Source organism: Triplophysa rosa, unplaced genomic scaffold, assembly GCF_024868665.1.
Source record: "Triplophysa rosa unplaced genomic scaffold, Trosa_1v2 scaffold253_ERROPOS117417, whole genome shotgun sequence".
Classification (NCBI taxonomy): domain Eukaryota; kingdom Metazoa; phylum Chordata; class Actinopteri; order Cypriniformes; family Nemacheilidae; genus Triplophysa; species Triplophysa rosa.
Window position 1 is genome coordinate 23,586 of NW_026634272.1, and position 17,824 is coordinate 41,409.

General features: G+C 41.3%; 2 pseudogenes; both read right to left on the reverse strand.

Annotated features, from left to right (window-relative positions):
• Positions 1-543: 543 nt before the first annotated feature.
• On the reverse strand, positions 544-16,833 carry LOC130550188 (extracellular calcium-sensing receptor-like; annotated as a pseudogene).
• A 29-nt stretch (positions 16,834-16,862) lies between these two features.
• Positions 16,863-17,824, reverse strand: part of LOC130550193 (extracellular calcium-sensing receptor-like) — a 16,770-nt pseudogene continuing 15,808 nt past the window's right edge.

Sequence of the window (17,824 nt, forward strand, 5' to 3'; positions counted from 1 at the left end):
AGTGTCCAGATTGTAATATCAGATGAAATAGTTTTAGGAGAGCTTTCTGCATCACTGTAGGACTGTGCTTTAACATTTCTGTTCTGATGTTGTCTAAACCGCCAGTCTCAGGGCTTCGATGAATGAGAGCAGTGCAGTCTCAGTGGAATGACTGCTTTTGAAACCAGACTGGTTGCTGTCCAAGAGGTTGTTCTGTGTGAGAAATGAGGAGAGCCGGTCAGCTACCACACGCTCAAGGGTTTTTGCAATGAAGGGGAGGAGAGATACTGGTCTGTAGTTTCCTAGCAGTGCAGGATCAAGGGTGAGTTTCTTCAGTAGCGGGGTTATACGGGCCTCCTTAAAAGCCGAGGGAAATGTACCAGTGGTGAGAGAAGAGTTGATAATGTGGGTCAGAGCGGGGACAACCGATGGAGAGATGGCCTAAAGTAGATGGGTTGGAACGGCGTCTAGCGGGCAGGTGGTCGGGTGGTTAGATGCAATGACCTTGGAAACGTCAGCTTCAGACAGGAGAGAGAAAGAGGGAGTTTGGGAGTTTGTGCATGTTCAGGCGGCGCAGTGAACTGACTGCTGATGATTGTAGTTTTCTCTACAAAGAATGATGCAAAATCGTTTGCCATTAAGTCCGATGAAGGACAAATGGCGGGCAAAGAAGAGCAGAGAATGTTTTGAAGAGGGTATGAGGGTCAGACGAGCTGTTGCTTTTTGAGTGGTAGTACTGAATTTTGGCATAGGTGACATCAGCGGAGAAAGAAGAGAGGAGAGACTGATAGAGACAGAGGTCAGCAGGATCATTTGATTTTCACCACTTCCTCTCAGCAGATCTGAGCTTGGCGCGATGCTCTCAGAGAACATCAGATAATCAGGGGGCAGATGGGTTAGCGCGGGCTGGTCTAGATGTAAGAGGGCATAAGCTGTCCAAGCAGGATGTTAGAGTGGAGCATAGAGTGTAAGTGGCGCTGTTTGTATTCAGAAGAGAGAACTGTTCAGAAGGAGGGTGCATGGAGGAAACCTCTGAGGATAAGCGGGAGGGAGAAAGTGTGAGTATGGAATGCGTCGGAATGCGACCAGTGGGAAAGGGTGTGTTGCATCTGGTGAATTTAGGTCGAGATCCAAAGTGACGAGGAAATGATCCAATGTGTGCAGCGGGGTGACCTGGGCATGACGAGTGGAGCAGTGGCGTGTGTAGATAAGATCCAGCTGATTACCAGACTTGTGGGTTGGTGAAGGGGGAGTTCGCTTGAGGTCAAACGACGCAGTCAGGTTGTTGAAGTCGGCAGCCTTTGGTTTTCCAAGATGGATGTTGAAATCTCCAAGTACCACCAGAGGAGTAGTATCCTCCAGGAAGTATGAGAGATGTAAACAAATGTCCAAGCTGACCTGGGTGACGATAAATGACTACAGCGTGAATTTTGTCTTTACACTCTTCAGTCTTCACGCGATGAGGGCTGCACACGACCGCTGCCGCAGTGGTTAATCACACTTAAGTACCCGTCTGAATCACGTAGCTGAATTCAGCAGGACACGCCTCCCAGTAACACGCAATAAACAAGCAAAAACCGGCACGAGACTAAGCGAGAACAAATGCGAACACGTGTCGATCCCCCTCAAATCAAGGCCTGATCACTGGGCCCTATATAGCAGTTTAGACCTTCCCAATATGCAAACTCGTCATTTACCTTTTAATGTTACATCCAGCTTAAAAACCATGTGTTGACATTGTAAAAGGGCATTAACAGAATTTGACCCAAGATGTGTTGCGTGATGTCATCACATTTTACATTCAGCCACAGCCTGCTTCAAAATACATAGTATTTGAGTACAGCTAAAAGATCGGTTACACTTTATTTTACAGTGCCCGTGTTACAGTGTAATTATACATTTAAGTACTGAGTAATAAAAATTAACTACATGTACTTACTATAGGGTCAGGGTTTAGTTCAGGGTTAGTTACATGTAATTATGCATAATTTATAGTAAATACATGTAACATGTGTAACAAAGGCACAGTAAAATAAAGTGTTACCAAAAGATCTCACGTTAAGGAAAACGTATATTATTTAGTCAAAAGCAAACAATGTGAGAAAGTAAAAAACGACTTAAAATACATTGCTCAAGTAGGAGTGTGATAGGGCTATATGTGGTTGTGTTGCCTGTGGCCTCGTGCCTCTGGCCTAATCACATCCATGCTTGTCACGGCGGGTGTGGCGACGAACCCAAATGCAGGCAGACGGTGGTGAAGGGGTAAAACAAGACTTTAATACACGAAACACAGAGAACAAAGGAAATACCCACGAGGGGGTGTCTGATAAGATCAACTAAAATACAAAAAAAACTGTAAACCAAAAACTTCCCACGAGGGGGCAAAAACAAGAACTAAGATAATAAATAACACACTTACAGAACGGGACACACAGAACAAGACAAGGCAGGAACTCGGGGAAACAAATGACACGAAGCATATAAACGCACATAGCACAAGGACCATATACACGAGCACAGGACAATGAAACAAGAGGGCATTTAAAGGAAAGACAAACGAGGGATAACGACACGGGGCAGGTGTGGGTAATCAAACACTCAGGGAAAGATAAGGAAACGAGAGGAGCGGGGCCAATGACAAGACACTGGAGAGAATGTATATTATTATCAAAAGGACAATAATATGTTTCTCTCCACACATAACCAAAGGCTTTGTCATGACTCTGCTACAGGACCAAGAAAAACATGACTAAATGAAGCAGAGCCATGACAGAAGCCCCCCCCCCCCCTTTAATGAGCACCTCCAGGTGCTCACCAAGGGGTAGACTGACGAGACAAGACAGACTGGGAGACTGACAGGACAAGGCAAAACAAAGAAAACAAAATCAAGGGCAGACAAGACACAATAACAACAGGACTAGGGTGGGACATCAAAAATAACAAACATGGGAGGGGGTGGGGCCAAACAAGGGCCCATAGGGGGCAGTCCATGGGGGTGGGGAGAAATCCCAGTCCCCGGCTGCGCTCGAGGGCACGGAGTCCTGGGAGACCTAGGGGGAGTCCTGGGGGGGACAGTCTTTGGCCCTGGTAGTTTCCCAGGGACCGGCTTGGCTGCCGGACTGGGGACCGGCTGGAAGGCCGGCTAGACAGGGCTTGACGCCGACTGGACAGGGCTTGACGCCGGCTGGAAGGCCGGCTGGACAGGGCTTGACGCCGGCTGCTGTACTGGCTGGGTGGCTGGCTGGGGCGCCGGACTGGACACCGAACTGGACGCCGGACTGGACACCGGACTGGACGCCGGCTGTATCACCGGACTGGATGCCGGCTGGATCACCGTACTGGACGCCGGCTGGATCACCGGACAGGACGCTGGCTGGATCACCGGACCGGACGCCGGCTGGATCACCGGACCGGACTGGATGCCGGCTGCACCGGACTGGATGCCGGCTGCACCAGACTGGACGCAGGACTGGACACAAGACTGGACATCGGGCTGGACACAAGACTGGACATCGGCGGGCGTGGAGATGAACCCAAATGCAGGCAGTCGGTGGTGAAGGGGTAAAACAAGACTTTAATACACGAAACACAGAGAACAAAGGAAATACCCACGAGGGTTGTCTGATAAGATCAACTAAAATACAAAAAAAACTGTAAACCAAAAACTTCCCATGAGGGGGCAAAAACAAGAACTAAGATAATAAATAACACACTTACAGAACGGGACACACAGAGCAAGACAAGGCAGGAACTCGGTGAAACAAATGAGACGAAGCATATAAACGCACATAGCACAAGGACCATATACACGAGCACAGGACAATGAAACAAGAGGGCATTTAAAGGAAAGACAAACGAGGGATAACGACACGGGGCAAGTGTGGGTAATCAACCACTCAGGGAAAGATAACAAGGAAACGAGAGGAGCGGGGCCAATGACAAGACACTGGAGAGAACGTATATTATTGTCAAAAGGACAATAATATGTTTCTCTCCACACATAACCAAAGGCTTTGTCATGACTCTGCTACAGGACCAAGAAAAACATGACTAAATGAAGCAGAGCCATGACACATGCTGATATAAATTTACATTTATGCATTTGGCAGATGCTTTTATCCAAAGCGACTTACATTGCATTATACTATACATTTGTTTTTTTTTCAGTGCAATCCCTGGGATCGGACCCATGATCTTGGCATCGCTAGCGCCATGCTCTAACCCCTGAGCCACAGGAAAGCTGATATAGGGCCCTATCACACAATGATATTGCATTTATACAACAGTTTGATGGCTCAAAAGTGTAGATAAATCAGAAACAACATAAGAGTGTCTTTAAAACCCTCAGATTTTTAAAGGAACTGGGGACTACTTTTTTCCACCAAAAATTCCAGCAGAGCATAAACAGTTATACAAACCATGTCTTTAAATGTCATTTCTTTAAAATTTGGGCAGTGCTGCTACATGGAAGTTATTAGTGACAAAAATAATAAGACAGAACGTGTGTGTAAATGAACTCACTGAGAATGCATGATTCCGATTACACTGTGGCACTCTCCATTGTTTTTTAATGTAAACATGCACTTGTTTACAGTAGCAAGTTGACACTGCATTTTCTGTTATTTAAAGAGTGTTTTTAGACCCTTGTGTCCAGCGATGTATTTTTTTAAGCATTCCTGAGCCCTCTGAATTGCTCTAAGGGATGTTGCCAAGTTTGTGTGTGATTTACTTTCAGTTTCATAAGTCCAACTTAGCTTAGTGGCGGAGTGATACAAACGGTGAAGCAGTTCCCTGTGGTGATACTGGTGGAATATTGCATGGCTCTCAGCCAATCAGATTCGAGAACCAGAAAGAACTGTTGTGTAAAATATTACATATTATAACTATTAAAATATTATATCTTGTGTTTTGTTGATAATGGGGAATAGAGATATTAACATGAAACTAGATAAAACAAACAATGGGCACTTTAAAATCAACACTGTTAATGAATTTCAATCATATTTATTTTGTCTTTATTATGAAAGGAAAAGTTTAAAATGTATGGTTATGTGTTACAGTTGATATGGTGTCTGTGTTAACTGGTAAACACCTTATGTTTTCAGGTCCTGAGCATCTAGTAGAAGCAAGTCTCGTATTTGCTTTGCAGCTGTGTAGTAGATCTAGTACAGTACTTTTAGGCCTTGTCCACACGTGCACAGGTATTTTTATTAACATAGTTTTTCATTCTTCGTAAAAAAAGTTTCCACACGAAAATGCAAAAACACGCTATGAAATGTGACGAATGGCCAAACCGAATAGAAGAAGCTGCAGTTTTGAAAATACCTGTGTGCGTGTGGACAGGGCCTCAATTTACATAGTTTTAAATTATCCCGAGAGTCATGACTGAACTGGGGCTTTCCCAATATCCATTTTTCACTAAACAATGATTGTGGCCAATGTAATGATATTGTCATAACATCGTCTTGGTTACGGATGTAACCTCGGTTCCCTGATGGAGGGAACGAGACGTTGTGTCGGACCGACAGAATGGGGTTTGTCTTGAGATCCTATCATCTTCTGAGTATTTAGAAAAGGCCAATGAAAATTGGCGAATGACATTTGCATGCCGGGCTCCTCCCCGGATGTCCGGGTATAAGAGGGAAGCCGGCGTGCTCATTCATTCACCTTTGGTCTGAGGAGCCTAAGCATCCTCCCCCGACCGCTGGGGTGGGCGGCCAGTGTTGTGGCATGAGGGACACAACGTCTCGTTCCCTCCATCAGGGAACCGAGGTTACATCCGTAACCAAGACGTTCCCTTTCTGTCGGTCTCTCGACGTTGTGTCGAACCGACAGAATGGGGTTCCTATGGAAGACGCCACAGCACTGAGCCGCGTCACAATCTCTGCGGAGCGACGTTGACTGGCCTGGGCGAGTCAGACGAACACGCTAGCGCGAAATTATGACCTTCCAGTCAAAAAGAGCAAATTTGCTCTTTTAGAAAATATTGCTCGGACACTTCTGGAACTGCCGAGACGCCCAGGGGAAAGTCGCTGCAGGAAGGGACCGTCCGCTGCACCACATCGTAGATTCCAGCAGGATACCAGCGAAGAACTGGAAGACCAGCGAAGATCAGATCTGGAGCTGCTCATCAGATGCGTAGGCTCTGAAGAACAAAAGGTGAATGAATGAGCACGCCGGCTTCCCTCTTATACCCGGACATCCGGGGAGGAGCACGGCATGCAAATTTCATTCGCCAATTTTCATTGGCCTTTTCTAAATACTCAGAAGATGATAGGTTCTCAAGACAAACCCCATTCTGTCGGTTCGACACAACGTCGAGAGACCGACAGAAAGGGAACTATAGATTTTTTATAAATAAAAAAATGCTATCAGTCAAATTCATCTTTTACTGAAACTAAGTCTAAGGGTTAAACATATAAATATTACTTTGTGTGTTAACTTGCATTCTGATAACTAATTTTATAATAACAGTATTAAATCTAAATGCTGCTGTCTAGACGGCATGTTGCTTATAAATATTACATTGTAAACATGTTAACTTGTGACTTCATTTCAATCATAAATGCCAGCCTAAGAAGCTAGGAGCACATATTATTGAGTATGCTTTTTAAATTTGTGTTAATTTCTATGTCAAAAGTATGTTTTTTTATATCTTAGTGTTGTCTCACATGTTCATCCCTGTCTTTATTATGATTATGGTTTCCCCATCATATTTTTCTTTGTATTTTGCTCTGGTTTTAGCATAATGATGTAGCATTTTGGGACAAAAATGCAAAATAACAAACCAAAACCTGAAGCTAAAATAGCAAATATCTCCATGGTTACAGTAAATTTTCCAGGAGAACTGATGTAAGCTGGTATAAATGTGATCCACACAGCACAGAATATGAGCATACTGAATGTGATGAATTTAGCCTCATTGAAGTTATCAGGCAGCTTCCGAGCCAGAAAGGCTAAAACAAAACACAAGATTGATAACAGACCAATATAACCAAGAACAGCCCAGAAACCAACATCAGAACCTACATGACATTCTAGGATGATCTTTTCTCTGTAATAGTTCATGTTGTTATGTGGGAAAGGAGGAGATATTGTTAACCAAAGCACACAAATTATGACCTGTATTAAAGTTAGAGAAACAACACTGAGTCTCTGTTGTACAGGCCCAAACCATTTCATGACATTACTTCCTGGAAGTGTGGCCTTAAAGGCCATTAACACAACTATTGTTTTACCAAGAACACAAGATATACACAGGACAAAATTCCCATTTCTTCCCATTTCTGTGTAGGAAAGGAATTCAATGACTTTTAATGCACATCTGTTTCTGTTTTCATTGGACCAATACTCCAAATCATAAGAAAAGCAGTCACTAGAATCTGTGAGGAAGGAATTGACTTGGATTATTTGAATGAAAAGCACATCACAAGGTCTCTGTCTGTTGTTCAGTTTTGCTAACATGTACTAGTATTTACCTGTGCTGTTACTGATTTCTCCATCTGCACATGGAATACAGTCATAACAGCAGACAGGTCGTCCTTTCTGTACAGCCTTCCTAGTGCCTGGAGGACAACTCTCACTGCACACAGACACAGGCACCTGTGAAAAGATAGATACCAACATATATGACTTGAATATGATTATGATTATTCATATGATTTTAATAGAGGTTAATTGTTTTATTTTATTATTCTGCCCTTTTTGAGGCACTCTGCTTACATGTTTTCAGACATTGTCACGAATTGGCAGAGGAACCCAAGCGCAGGCAGGCAGTGAAGGGGTTAACAAAACAGATTTTAATAGTGCAAAACAAAGAAACAAAACAAAGACCCACGATGGGGATAACAGATTAACAGAAAAACAGGATAAACAGGACGAAGACTAACTGACACTAAACTAAGATAACCACACTTGACATAAACTAAACTGGACACTTACTAGACTCACGAAAACAGCAGGAACAGGCAATAACAGCAGGCTAGGGAGGCAAACAAGAACAGGGATACACTGAACGCCAGGACACCACACACATATGTAATACACGAGCAACAAGACAAAGAAACATGAGGGTATATATAGGGATTGACAAACGAGGGATAACGACATGGGGCAGGTGTGGGACATTAAACACTCAGGGAAAGATAACGAGGAAACGAGAGGAATGGGGCCAATGACAAGACACTGGAGAGAACGTATATTATTGTCAAACAGACAACAATATGTTTCTCTCCACACATAACCAAAGACTTTGTCATGGCTCTGCTACAGGACCAAGAAAAACCTGACTAAGGAAGCAGAGCCATGACAGACATAGTCAAGGTTTTTATTTACTCTATTTTCTATATTTGGAACAAACATTTTCCGTGTCCTCAGCAGTTTATTGTGTAGACTGCAGTGTTGACTGACATGTCTGTTATTCTCAGCCCATAAAATTGGTTTCTTGATCAACTTGAAGGAGTTTCTCTCAAGGCAGTGAGCTGTCATACACACCAACAAGTTTAAACTGCAGACTTCCATCTTCAGCAGGCTGCCAGTTCACCAGATCATATTTTGCCACTGGGTCACCACTCGCATAAAAAAAAGATGTTTTGACAGTGAAATTTATATATACTCCCCAGGGCCAGATTATCCAATTGGCATTATGTGCACAGGCCCAGGGGCCCATGCGCACTTGGGGCCCAGGCAAGGGTAAGAAAATTTCACATAACAGCGTTTACGCCAAATTCATTTGTGTGCGCACATTGAGGTGCACACACAAAACATTGTTTCTGAATTAGAAAATCTGTCTTTTGATTTAGTCACTTTTACGAGCCATCTAGCGGTTTTTGTTCAGAAGAAGCACATAGCGACAAATCTATCCACTTCTTGGATAAAACTTAGCTTTCATTCAGTGGGAAAATGTCGCCAGTGCTGCCCCGAGAGCGCGAGGTCTCTCTTTCCCGGCGCAGGGATCCCTTCTCTCGGCGTCACTCTGTACAGTGAGCGGCAGGAAGAAGCACCACCGTACGACAGGTGACTCGTGAATAAAATGAGTACAAAACAGCGTTTCCAACAACCTGTCACTGTTATCGACTCTTTGGATATATAAATATGAACAAATTTCATCCGTAAATATGCACATGGTTACCATGAGGCTGTGTGAAAGAACATATAACGTTAGCCGAAATCACCGCTTTTTATTGTGAGTTGTTAGATGATGTCGCGTCATGAACTGACAACAGAAACTGAAAACACAGTAGGCTCTGTCAATGAGAATGGTTTTATTGTTGTAAACATGAGTTGATATACCCTCGCGGCTGTCTTAAATCTTAAAAGGTAAGCGTTTTTTACATTTATTTGGTGGTGCTTCCTTGCCAATTATGAATTATTTTATATTGATATAATGTTGATCAGTAACTGCCCTACTTTACCGATATTAAGACTTCATTATTAGATAATCCACAGTGCTTTTACATACATTGCAAAATGTTGACATACGCACACATATGATCATGTCGTAATATATAGGCTAAAGAATTATACTTATAATACTCGTTAATGCCGTTTACTGTAACACATTACAGCTTAAATAAGAACGTGAGTCGCAAGGTGCTTGTTATACAAATAAAGTTTAACAAATAGACAAATTACTCTTGAAGTACAATCATTGACAAAGACTGCCCATTTATTCTTAGAAAAATAAAGATGAAAATATTTGAAAATTGCACTTAAGAATATTCTTAAAAACTTTCTGTAATTTATCTTAAGAAAGTTCTTATATTTTCTCTTAAGAACAGTTTTGCATGTCCTGCATGTTTGTGTGTAAATTATGGAAGAATCTGATAGAACTGATTTGGTAGAGGTGTGGTAGTGTGTGCTGCTTGCATATGCCAGTGAGTTACAGTATGCTGGGAAATGTCTTAATATTGTTGTTGCTGGGCCAGAAAAGCATTGTTGCAATCATGAGGTGTAAATCCTGTATGATGGAGGATGTGTACAGGTGTTGATATAGTCCTTCAGGTTGTGATCATAGTTTGTAACTTGTCAATGTAATCCTGTAAAAGATAGAGGTGTTTATACGCATGGTAGGCTAATTAAAAATTTTATTGTGTGCATGTGTATGTGGGGGGTCCATAAAACACTTGTGCCCAGGGGCCTCTGAATTCTTAATCCGGGCCTGCCAACAGTTGTTGAGAATAAACACAAACATAATGGGTTTCAGTTCGACTTTTCTGTCTTTAGTTGTTGGAAATTTGACATCATTTATTAAATTATGTAGTGCATGTGCGATAGCATACACTGCTGTGTACACTTTACTAGCTATGCGCAGCTCTGATACATCAGTATATTCATTTTGTAGTTCTGTTAAGCGTTCTGAGCCAGTACAGACACGTGTGCCACTGCCGGTGTTTCTGAAAGAGCACTGAAAAACAGTTTCCCAAAATTCCTTCAAAAGTTCATTTTTTGGTTCTTGATCAGGGTGCACAGTCACTAGAAACTCTCGTAGTCCATCAAGCTTGGCGTTCGTCACAGCAAAGCCCACAGCTCCAGCTCCTGTGAGGAAACTGAGTTCCTTTGTTTCTGCTATCACTCGAGAAGTGATCCAGAGTCACTGCCGACCCACTGCAGACCAGTGATGTTTTGCTGTGCCATTAATTTCAGGATGTAGACAAAATCGCTATATGATACAAAAGCCACCACCACCCTGGCTGTGGCCTTTTTAATCACTTCCAGTGTCTTTAGGAGCTGCTCTTTTGAATCTGTTGTATGTACAGACTCTGCATATTCAATACAAATCCCCTCTTGTTCTTCAATCTTTTCAAAAGCTGCAATTCCATTGTTACCATAGTCAGAGCGACTCCTCGCCGTTCCAACCCAAGTTCAGCCAAAGTGTTTGACAAGCTGAGCCAGCGCTTTGCTTTGGTAATAATCACTGGGTATTGTTCTGAAGAAGGTCGGGGAATCTTTTTCTGTCACTCAGGCATGCACATGTGGCAAAACGACTGATCTGCAAAGAAGAAGCAAACAAGAAAAAAGGACAAATAACAAGTTCAGTTTTTAGTGTACTGTTAAAACTATATAAATAGTGTAATTGTCATAAACACATTGCTCCCATTTATCACAATGCTTTTTATGTTTACACTAAGTAACGAAGTTATCATTTATCTGGAACAAATTTCCTGAATTGATTTATTATGAAGCAGAAAAATCTGAGATCTTATTATAGGGATGTTGAACAGGCCTACAAAATTGGCAATGCCAATGCTGCCAGTAGAGCTTGATATTCCAACCATGGTATGAACAAATTTAGGTTTAGAACAGGACTCATCATCCAAAGTCTCTTCATAGCCATTCATTAATGCCATGCCTGATAGGACAGTTTGAGACGTACAGAACGACAGGCATCATATATTTTATAGCCCAAAGTGACACCAGGCAACAGTTTTGTTTTTTAACAGACATTTTGTAAATAATCTTCATATTTTGTCAGTGTTATAATTGACAAATGTCAGAAAGTATTTCTCATACAGACCTGATGCGTTTTGTTGTTCTGGATTGGAAGTGAAAGGATGTATCTTTAGGACAGAGGTTGCATGGATTGAAAAACTTGCCCCAATGTTGATGTCTCTTTCAGCAGAAAGTAGTGGCAGGACCGGATTGCTCAGCATTCTGCAGACTTGCGCTGAGACACAAGCACTATAAAACAGCAGAAGCATAAGTGACACCTCTTTTCCATGCCAGTGTGAAGGCAGAGCTCATTTATTTATATGTTTGGGTGTAAATTGTTGGGATTCAAAATCAATTGTTGATGTGCTAATTAATATACTGTACCTGTAACGTCATCACCTCGCATTAATGTTGACACATTCGCTTCTAGTGTTTAAACTGTCACACACTGTATTTTAATACAACTGAGTGCCCAACCCATTCCTATTGACTCATTTTCAGGTTTTGTTGTCAGCCATTAAAACAAGCATAACAATGTGATTAAACTTGATCTAATAATACTTCATGTTAACCAGCAGTCACTTCCACTAATTGTTAAAATCCTGATTAGTAACATGGAAGAAGGTGAGATGCGGTACTGCTGGGGTAGTTTAAAGGAGAGGTTGTTCGAATGGTTTTACTAGATGTGAAATAAGTCTCTGGTGTCCCCAGAGTGTGTATGTTAAGTTTTAGCACAAAATACCCAGCGGATCATTTATTATAGAATGTTGAAGTTGCCCGTTTTTGAGTGTGTGTAAAAACGCACCGATTTTGCTTGTATCTCTTTAAAGAGTAAGTAGCATGAGATCATGAAAATTACATATCATGCAGTGTGTTATGTTGCAGTGTTTGAAAGTAAGCTGTCTGCCAAGTTGTAAGTCCGAAGGTGAATAAATAACAAAGTTATTGGCTTGTAAAAATGGGAGTCGACTCTGAATCATGCAAACAAGACATGAGCTAGTCCGAGTCTCTAACCGCCGCGTATCTACGTCACTACACATAGTCCCCGCCTACGTTTGGCTGGGACTGCCGCGAAAACTTCACTAGTCTCCTCCCCCAAAACACTGTCGCTCGTTCGTGATGCGTGTGTATCATGTCTAGAACACGTGTTCTACGTTGTGAAACTAAGTCCGTCTTATTTCAACTACCAAAGGAAGAACTTCTAAGGGAACAATGGTTACAATTCATTTTTCAAACGATACCAAAGTAGTATAACCCCAGGGTATTACTGTGCGCACGTCATTTCACTGAAGATTGCTTCAATAATCTTGGCGTGTTCACTGCAGGATATGTGAAACGACTATCCTTGAAAGAGGGGGCAATACCAACCTTATTTGGACCTGTTAGCTCCACCGAATCACAACCTGTATGTGTGACTATTTATTTTTGTCTTAACTTCAAGAAATATTTGTGTACCTTATGTCTGTGTTTAGCTAATGCATATAACGCTATCATTAGCATGTACCGTTATTTCTGGGGTATTACAGTTTGTTTATCTTGCTATTAACTCAGCTAATTTAATTGTTCAATGTATTAACTCTCAAAGTATTTATTTCAAAAACTGAGTCGAGTACTATCTGTATTGTAATAACATCTGAAGATACGAACACCGTACACTGTATGCTGTGTCAACTAGTCCAAGTATAATACTGTTACAAGAGAATTGTAAATGTCCTTTTTCTTACTGGCATCTGCAGAAGGGTCAATTAATTTTCCAAATACTTTCAACGTTTATGAACTTAATAGAACGTTTTATGAAATAATTTTTATGACATCCAACTACCTGTAAACCGTAATCCAGTAATGATGGTAGGCGTTCCATTTGTGACACATGATGAACGCATTTGACCAATCACAACAGACTACACCATCTGACCAATCACATGACACTAGGCTAGCGGATAGGAGGAGACTAGACGGATGAATCGCGGAACGAATCATTTGAGAGTCAGACAAGAAGTATGGTAAGAATAACTGCCTATTATTACGACATAATGGTGTTTTTACACATTGTATGTACATAAACTTGTTGTTGGACACTCCATAAACCAAAGTAGGACCTTAAAAATCATATGCTACTTACTCTTTAAATGTTAATGAGTTTTTCGTCCCAGCCCCCTCTCCAGAGGAGGGTGGAGTTTCAGGAACTCGTGCTGGGGCTCTCACTAAATCCATGGTGTTTCGAGTCAGATCCGTGGCCGTGGCTTGTTGGTATTCACTAAATTCTTGGTGTTTCAAGACTTACAAAACCTTTACCCTAACCCACACCCTAACCCTAACCTTACTCTAACCATCTAAACTACCTATGATTGTTAAAATTGCCAATAAAACACTGTTGCGTGATGGCGTCAGACTCGAAACACCAAGGATTTAGTGAGAGCCGATACGTACCGGCCAAAACAAAACATAAAAATGTCAGTAATTGTTAGTGGTGTTCAGCCCTATATGTACAAACCAGAGTCTGACACTGATGGAGAGACACAAGAAGTGACAACCTTAAGAATTGAACAGGACGTTTCCGAATGGTTAGATGTAATTTTGCAGTTATTGTGAAATTAACATTCTTCAAGTGATCGATAAGCATTAGCATGGTCCATCATGATAATGTATAAATCGCTGTGCAGGTAAATGACTACAGAGCCAGAGAATAAATGCTGCACGGAGGTCGAGCAGGTATAGTTTAACGTTACTACAGTTATACTATGCTTTCAACGTTGTTCTATCATGTACTGTCACACTTACTTTAGGTATTGTTTACGATAAGCCCGACAGCATGTGAGGGCAGTGTCAATAAATACAGTTAGACGCTGTACTTCTATTGTTAGCAACATTACCAATATAGCGCGATAACAAGCACATTAAGAGTGGTAATTTTCAAAGACTAATCAGCAACAATATGAGGTGTGATACTTAACGTTACTGCTTCTGTTGGATATGAGGACTGGGCACGAAGTGTTGGTATTGCTCCCGGTTTCAGTAGCAATCTCGTTGAAAGTCCAGCATTGTACTGGCCCTCATTCGTGAAGCAGTCCGGCGTGAAATGATTGGCGGAAACGTGAAATACTTTACCGATTCTCAGCGGGACATTGCCTTCATAAATGAAATTTAACCATGCTGTTCTCTATAACTCAACTTGCGGGAGTCTATGGAGTTTTGCCCAGGGTGGAATTGTTGAGTGGGAGCACGAGGTGAGTCATCCTGGCTCTTCTGTCTGTGAACATCCCCTTGGAGGTGGATGTGAGCGGTGTTCCATACCCTCTCGCTCTCATAAAACCAGTGGTCCACAGCTGGCACAGTTGAGGGGTTTCCTGACCAGGGCAACAGAGGTGGTTGGTAGCCGAGTATGCATTACAATACACATATACATACACAAAAAAATGTGCTCAATTTGACCATTCAAAAACGACGCAAAACATAGGCATTTTGAGTTTGTGATAGTAAACTCCTATGGAGAAAATCACTTGCTGCCCTCCATCTGCACTTCACGCAGTGTCGTGATGTCATGTGCAAACGACCTATTCTATTTTATTACATCTGTGTCTTCCTTGTGTTGATAATACAGAAAGGGGTTCTACAAGTTAGCAGACTATCACAAAATCCTTCAGCTAAACCAGGTGATTTACATAATTTTCTTATTGTATGATCTATATGGATCATTTTTAATTTTCAACTGGTGCCCTGAGGTAAACAAGGGAGTGGTCATCTGACACACACACACACACACACACACACACACTTGAGGTGACGCGTGATCTGAACTCACAACACCAGTAGCATCATTTGTATGATAGGGTGACCATACATGATTTCTCCGGGACACGATTTTGGCTGCATCCTCTGGAGGTTGTATTTGTTGACATACGTCATTGAGGTCTCATTTTCAGTTAAAAACATAAAATGAACATGTATTTCTCTTAAGACGTAATCTTTGAAGTGCCATTCTTACCTTGAAATGTGACGTTTGCTTTCCCGAAATAAAACCACCCACTGGCCCAACAACGGAATCCAATGGCGTGGGTGAAGGGATCTTGTGTTCTGCCTTTCCACAACACTTCTATACGAAATTATTTAAAAACTGAATTGTTACAAGTTGGTTCAATTTACATGACACTGTGGTTAAGACCAATCTGACTCCAATTTAATATAATATGAAGTAATTAATATGACATTTCCAATGTATCTGTTGATCATAGTTACCTAGTTACATTCACATTATTTGTGAATCCTAATACTCTTAGTTATTCGTTCATTGTGGACCTGGTGTCGCATAGAGTCTCACGGTCACAAAATTGTCAGTCTGATCCTAGTCAGAGGTGGCCGGGTAAACTAATATCATTAAGTCTGGCTGCCCCATGCTTGCTCAGAAACATAACAATAGTTACTTTAGTCGCGATAATGCAACTTGCTAAGGCAGGTGATAGGTGGAAATCTGGTACATGTGAGCCTTAGTAAATTTGCCCCATTCTCTATTTAAAATCAAAACTCCAGTCCATCATATCCTGACATTCTTATTTTGCGGTAAAAGCGGGGTCCTCTCAATGTACTGGAAATAAGAGTCTCTGAAGAATTCTTAATAAATCAATAATAACAATTTATTACGCCAGGCAATTACAACATTAATTCAAATCATAGAATGCGTAAACAAACTCAATAAACAAAGATGATCAACATATAAGAATAAAACCACAGAGTTTGTCATACCTGGCAAATTTGAGACACACAGTTGCAGTGCGGTAAGTTCTGGTTACAGATGCTTTCCCGAGTCTTTTGCCAGGCTTATATACACAGATGAGTCATAACTTCAATGGTCATTGTGCAATTTAGTTTGTTTGGTTTCTCGTGACTGAAGAGAGCTCCAAATGGAATCGCAATCTATCTGTAAACAAGATTCCCTGCGAAAGCCACACCTCTTAGAGGAGTGCAATTTGTGTCCTAAAGTTAAAAAGCTCTAATGCACTCTTTGTTAGGTTTGAAGGAATTAGACCCGTCTACCCATCGCATTATGACCTTTAAAATGATAACGAACATGATGATCAAGTCTTCACAACATGACAATAAATGATATACACAGTATGTGTAAGCACATTTCCATTACTCAGGGCCTGAAGAGATGAAGGGGAGATGTGTGATTAGGAGAGGGGGTTCAGTACCTGGGTATCAGCAACCCCTAGGGACAGGGCAGGATACCATTCCTCAGGATCTAGCAAAGAATGTGGTTTTATTGTTTTGTGACCCAACACTACAAACACTTTTCCAGCTGCCTTACAAAACACTTTTCTCCATTAAGAAGTGTTTATGAAGTTATTGCAAAATAAGTTATTGTAAAGTTTACATAATATACATGAAGGCTATTAAATTGCATTTCCACTTGTTTTTAAATGCAAAAAATCGATGTCATTTTTAATTAGGCAATAGACAACGTAGGTCCAGAATATGGCTGTGATGGAGATGGTCAGTGAGAGTCCATTGTGTCCAGTCCTGACCCATCCTACACTGCAGAGCCTGCCACAGCCTGTGAAGAGCAGAACTCATGGGTCAGACAACCCTAACAGATGTATTGCTATATGTAGCCACCATAATATACATGATAAGACCTGTATATACATGCATTTACTGTACAGTCACTATAGTGTGTGTGATTTTGATTTTTGTCAAGACCATAAAATTCAACCTTTTCCAGTCATGAACCTTAGACTGCCAAGCCAGAACCACACATACTACATTTGTGCTTGAAGGATTTATTAAGCCATACAAAAGAAAAAACGAAACATATTTTATTAATTTTATGTTGTTTACTTGTGTTGATGACAGAAATGTGCTTCATTTTATTTCAGCATTGTCAAATTGCATGTTCATGTTTTTCCAATCATATTTTTCTTTGTATTTTGCTCAGGTCTTAACAAAATTATGTAACATTTGGGGGCAAATATACAAAATAACAAACCAAAACTTGAAGCTAAAATAGCAAATATCTCCATGGCTACAGTAAATTTTCCAGGAGAACTGATGTAAGCTGGTATAAATGTGATCCACACAGCACAGAATATGAGCATACTGAATGTGATGAATTTAGCTTCATTGAAGTTATCAGGCAGCTTCCGAGCCAGAAAGGCTAAAACAAAACACAAGATTGATAACAGACCAATATAACCAAGAACAGCCCAGAAACCAACATCAGAACCTACATGACATTCTAGGATGATCTTTTCTCTGTAATAGTTCATGTTGTTATGTGGGAAAGGAGGAGATATTGTTAACCAAAGCACACAAATTATGACCTGTATTAAAGTTAGAGAAACAACACTGAGTCTCTGTTGTACAGGCCCAAACCATTTCATGACATTACTTCCTGGAAGTGTGGCCTTAAAGGCCATTA